This window comes from Astatotilapia calliptera, chromosome 3, assembly GCF_964374335.1.
Source record: "Astatotilapia calliptera chromosome 3, fAstCal68.1, whole genome shotgun sequence".
NCBI lineage: Eukaryota > Metazoa > Chordata > Actinopteri > Cichliformes > Cichlidae > Astatotilapia > Astatotilapia calliptera.
Window position 1 is genome coordinate 17,539,879 of NC_137424.1, and position 6,373 is coordinate 17,546,251.

A 6,373-nucleotide genomic window follows, 5' to 3' on the forward strand; every position below is an offset into this window, starting at 1 on the left:
CTTTTACCTTTACTTGAGTAAAGAAGCTGAATCAGTATTTCAGCTTTAAGTCACCAGACTTATCAGAGCTCTGTGATTAAGACCTGTAAGAACACCTGTTTGTACTTGTTGGCATTATATCAAACACACACGTATATTAAGCCTTTGTTTGAACTCTGGTTGAATTTGTTACTTTCAGACTGTGAAACATCACAGAGGCTGCAGCTGCAGATCTTTTATTCACCTGGAAATTTACTTTAAATGTTAGATGGAAAATGTATTGCTCAGTTTAACCAAAGTAAGAACAAGAATCCATAAACCTTCATAAAGACAAACATCTCCCAGAACATTGAGCTGCTGAAGTGTCACTGAAGGGAAAAACTATTTGTCCTCCTCCATCCAGCAACACCTGAAACACCTGAGTGGAAGCTCCTCCCTACACTGTGTTTGAAGCAAAGCACAAAGGAGACACCTGCTGGAGCAGCTGGAGTCCTACAGACACTCAGCCTCTTCACTACACAAACACCTCCTACAACATCCACTCTTTCCACTCTGACTGCTGTGTTTGTGGAAACACTCCAACACACACCGCTTCACATACCAACATAGAAATGTGTGTGAAAAAGAGCTGAGCTGATATTAAACATGAGGATTTATTCAAAAATACAGAGTCAGGAACAACATCTAGACACACATTACCTCTCAGCAGCAGAAGAACAGCCTTTAAAGTAAACACCAACATCCTTCGAGTCGTTGCTCTTTAAGGAAACACAGCTGGGTTCAGGTCCAGGAGATTCTGGCCTCTTATTGATCCTAAAAGAAAAACAATAAATGTAACAGCTTCATGAGACAGGAAGGAAAACTGGAAATATTAAATTAAAGACATGATGAACAATCTCATAAAAATAATGTACTTACTCTTTGTCACATAACAGTCTTTTGTTAAATTTTACACCAACATCCTTCGACCTGTTGCTCTTTAAGGAAACACAGCTGGGTTCAGGTCCAGGTTCTGGATTAGTTTCAGGGTTATGTCCAGCTGAGCCTGGTACGCCCCACAGCTCTGGGCTTTAAAACAACACACACAGAGGTATGAGTGTGAATAATGATGGAGCAGTGATGTGAGTGCTGAGCTGTGACATGGAGAAGAGTCATGGACAGTTAGAGATGGTCATCTCACCTCTGAGCTTTGGTCTGGCTCTCATGTTCCCCACACAGAGTGCTTTTAGAGGGAGGGACTCCCTCCTCTCTGTCCTCACACTGATCCATGCTGCTCAGTTCACATCAGCTCACACACACTTTCTACCTTCACCTGCAGAGGAAACACAAATCATTCATGTGCACATCAACTGAGAGCTGCAGAGGTCGTGTCTGATGTGTTGGACTAACATCCATCTGAGACGCAGCTTTCATCAGTTCACTACAAAAAGTGTCACAGAGCCCAGTTCAGCCTCCAAATCCTCCATTACTGTAGTCCTACAAAGCAGCAGGTCAAACATGGCTGCAGAGAGCAGCTTTATGTCAGTAACCATGTCCAGGACCGAGCTGACTGCTTACAGAGTTCATACTCTAACTGCTAGCTGCTCTGCTAGCTAAGCTAACTCAGTAACAGTGACTCTGACAGCAGTTACTGTGGAACAGCGGCCGAGCTCAGGACACATTCAGTTGAACCACCCGTGGATCCATGTTTGACCATTCTACCACTCTGAGCTCTGCTTTTGAATCATTTTATTATTATCATCATTCATTTATTCATTCTTTGGAGGGGGGCTATTTCCTAATGCCGCCCTAATAAGCTGATGTTCAAGGGGAAATATAACAGAAACTCTTTCAGTGTTATTCATTAATAAATTAACAGATAAACTGTGAAGAAGAAAAAACTGAGATTTAAAGGAGAGAGTGAGAAACTTGATCATCCATCCTCATAATACATGTTTATCAGTATCTGCTGTGACCATACTGCAGTAATAACTACAAGTCTACATTTCTGTGACTGTTGATCAATCACAGCAGGAATCTGAGCTCATCTCTGCACACAGAGCAGCTTCAGCTCTGGGATAAACTGCTCGCTTCACGTCCTTCTCAGCTCACAGACACTCATCCTGATATTTTCCTTTAACATTTGATGGTATCTGGAATAGTTGGCAGTAATAAGGATGATTTTCTGTAAAATAATATTGATATGAGCCGTGAATTATTCGTAGATGAGCGTTAGATTAGTTTGATGGGTTAACTCAGAGAGCTGAAGATATCGTGGACATGCTGACCTCGCTCCGTGGTGTACAGGGCCGTTTACCCTCATGATTAATATTCACAATAAAAAAATGAGGCGAACATCATGAAGTCTGTGTGTGTTTCATAGTGTCGAACCACCTTTGTACAGTTAAACCTAACAGTTACTACATGACGGAAACACCAACGTTATTTCTTTTATGTGTTTATCAGGTCACGCTGATTATTGAACAAAAACCCAAACATCAGATGTTAATCGAATCTTTTTGCTCTCTCTCCTCCTTAAACATGTTTTTAATGTTAGTTATAATTCAGAATTGGCGACTGGAACACGTATGACACATACGAACATCAGGAAATAAAAACACGATAAATATAACCTCTGTAAATGAAGTCAGTGTGCAGCGGGGGTTATTACAGCTGTGTACCGGCCTGCGCTTTGTCGGTGGTAATAGCAGCTCGATTGCTTGCGAGGCGAGCGGGTCTGTCCCACGCTTTGCCGTGAGACTGGGCTGGGCAGACATCTCCGAAATCATCGAAGCACTTTTGCAAAAAAGCTGTATCTTGACAAACCGACCAGACATCTGAAGATTAAACCGCTACATTCTCGGCTAAAAAATATTAAAACGGTATTTGGTGAGACACAAACTGTCATGGTCCCCGTGTCTGCCCGGCTGACTCAGGTTGGCTACATATGTTTCTTGTTTACATCTACCTCTCTCACGCTAGCTGTGTCTCGCCAGGGCGGAGCTCATTGCGGGCTCCCGCCCCTGGCCCTTGCACCTGAAGTTAATCACACATCTGTGGCTCATCGCCTAAACTCATCCACTACTTAAGGCAGAGGCTGGAAACATCTCGTCGCTGGACTATTGAGTAACCTCGGTAGTAAGCTCCGGAGTACTAGTCTCTTGTTGCCTTTTCGTATCGCTGACCCTTTGGATTAATCACTTGTTGTCTGTAAACAGGAATTCCGTTTCCCTGGAACCCTTGGTGTGCTGTGTTTTTTATGAAGTCCCTCGTGTGTGAAGAGCTCCTTTCCCGGATTTCCCTGTGCCCTGGATTCCCCCTGCCATCTCACTTGTATATATTTGCACCTGGTGTTGTATAGTAAAAAACGGAACTGTATTCTAGCTGCCTTGTCTGCGCTTGAGTCCATCCCACACACAAACACAAACAGTTCAGTTCTGTTAGTTTCCACATGGCAGTTGTTGGTGTGCAGTAACGCCTTCTAAAAACAATGGCCACCAGGCCAAAGCAATGGTTCTGACTCGATCAGCGTTAACCCCGCCCCCTGGGTTTGATGGGTGAGGTTGACACATAAAATAAATTTATGGTGAGACCTGAAGGAGTCAACTGTGCCAAAATGAATTAATTAAATACACCATTAAATAATTATTTAAATGTGGCAATAATTAATTAAAACGTGAAATAATTAATTAATTAATTAAATGTGTCAAAAAATGTTTATTTAATTATTTATTTCCCATTTTAATTAATTATTTCAAATTTTAATTAATTATTGTCACATTTAATTTATTATTCAATGGTGCATTTAATTAATTCATTATGGCACTCCTGGTATTCCATACTGTGGTTGGGTCGACTTTACTATATAGATGTTTCACATGTTTCCATCTCAGCAGCCCCGTTGACAGATCACAGTATTATTACTTTTAAACTTAACCCTGAAAATAAAACGCAGTTTAAAAAAGATTACTGGAAATTAAATGCAGATCTATTAATTGATGACGGGTATGTTAAGATAGTTAAAGAGCTCCTCCATAACATTTACAACAACGTAACAATTGGCAATTACATACATAGATGGGAATTTTTTCATTTAAAGTTAGAGAATTTTCAATTACGTTTAGTAAAATGAAAAGTAGACAACAGAAGGAATTTGAAAGTAAATTACTTTACGATATAAATAACTATTGTAATAGACATTTTATGTCAGAGGCTGATAAGAAATCCCTGTTGTCTTTACTCAATTAGATGATCTATACAAGAAAAAGGCTCATGGAGCTTACATTAGAGCTCGTGCAAAATGGATAGAAGAAGCTGAAAAAGTGCTTCATATTTCTACAATTTGGAGAAACGGAGGCAAGAAAAGAAATCTATTAATACATTAATCATAAATGGGGAGGAATGCACAAATCATAAGACTGTAGCGGAAGAAAAACATAAATTTTACTCAAATTTATTCTCCTCAAAATATTTAATTGCTGATTCATTAACTTTTTGTGATCAGATTGAACCTTATACTCCAAAAATCGATTCTGCATTCAGAGAAATTTGTGATTCTGATATATCACTGGATGACTGAGATCAAGCCTTAAACAAACTGAAAATGACAAAGCTCCTGGTCAGGACGGCTTGACTGCAATCTTTTATAAATTCTTCTGGAAAGAAATAAGAATTTTTCTTCAAAACTATTAATGAAATCATTAGTAATGAAATGTTAGCAACGACAATGAAACAGGGTCTTATCTCCCTTATTCCCAAACCTGGTAAAGATAAAAGACTAATCGATAATCTACGACCAATAATATTAGATTGGTTGTAGATCTACTGGATTCTAATCACTTAATTGAAGATGATGGTGTGATTCTTTTTTTAGACTTTTATAAGGCATTTGATACGGTCGAACATCCTTTTATTTTAAAAGCTCTACCCTATTTTGGTTTTGGTAAACAAAACTTCATAGATTTCATTTCTTTATTATACTCTGACTCAATAGTTCTGCTTCTTTACCTTTTGGAACATCTAAACGCTTTAATGTTAGACGAGGAATCGTCAGTTTTTATAGAACATGAATGAAATTTCACTTTTCTCAAAGGCTTCTGGTTTGTACCTGAATATTAGAAAATGCAAATTATTAACTATTCGTGATTGTGACCTAGTAGCTCTCTTAACATAGCTGTTAAAACTGACATTAAATATTTGGGTATTATAATGTCAAAGAACACAAATAATAGAGAAAATCTACATTTTGAGCAAATTACCCAGAAATCAAAAAGATTACAGGCTACAAAGACACCTCTCCATCTTTGGACGTGTCTTGCTTACTAAAACAGAAGGTATCTCTGGATTGATTTATCCATCACAATGTTTATATGTTTCCAATAGTCTAATCAATAATATAAATCAAATTAATTTCAATTACATTTGGAGAAACAAGCAACATTATGTTAGGAAGAATGATATAGTGAAGTCATTTGAAGAAGGAGGTTTGAATGCGATTGATTTTGAAGCAATGATGGTTCCATCAAACTCAAATGGTTGCAATCTTTCATAAATAATTCAAACAGTATTTGGTTTTATTTTCCCAAAGTAATTTTGGAGAAGCTGGGTGGCATTGAATTTCTTATAAAGTGCGACTTTGAAATTTCCAAATTAAATTATCCAATTTTCACAAACAGGTTCTCCAGTACTGGAAAATGATACACAAGCATATTTTTTCTCCACATACAAATTCGATTTGGAACAACAGATGTATATGATAAAAGAAAATCCATCTTTTATAAGGATTGGATGGATCATGGCATTTGGACGGTTTTACACCTTTTAGACAATGACGGAAATGTGTTAACATATAACAAACTCATAGATAATTATGGCATATCATGTACTCAGAGTAAATTCATTAAAGTTGTGAAAGCCATTCCCCCTGCAATGATTCAGATGTCTTCCCCCGACTGAACAACAACCCGTCAACAACATGCTGAGCTGTGACTCTTCTTCCCTCTAAAGTCCTGGTGTTAACACTCACCCTGCATCAGCTTCACCTTTTTTTAATTGTTTTTACTTTTCAAACCGACGGATCATTTGAAGCCAACCATCCAAAAACTGCTTCAGCTGTGTTTGATGTTTATGCTACAGCCTGTTTACCAATATAATCAATATCAGATATCAGAGCAACAGAAACCTCGGTGATCAGGACGCTGGGACTGAGAACAGGAAGTGGCTCAAACGTCACAGTTTCATAACGTCACCCTGAACTCCACTCACGGAGTTTCTGTCGCCATTGTAGTTTTTAAAGTCCCGTGATAAAGGCGGGTCTTTCTGTGAATCCGCACGCTCATTGGCTAATAGCTCGAGATTGACACATCGTTATCCAATGAGCGTGCGGGAACTTCCGACATAAAGTTGTTTCCTTTGA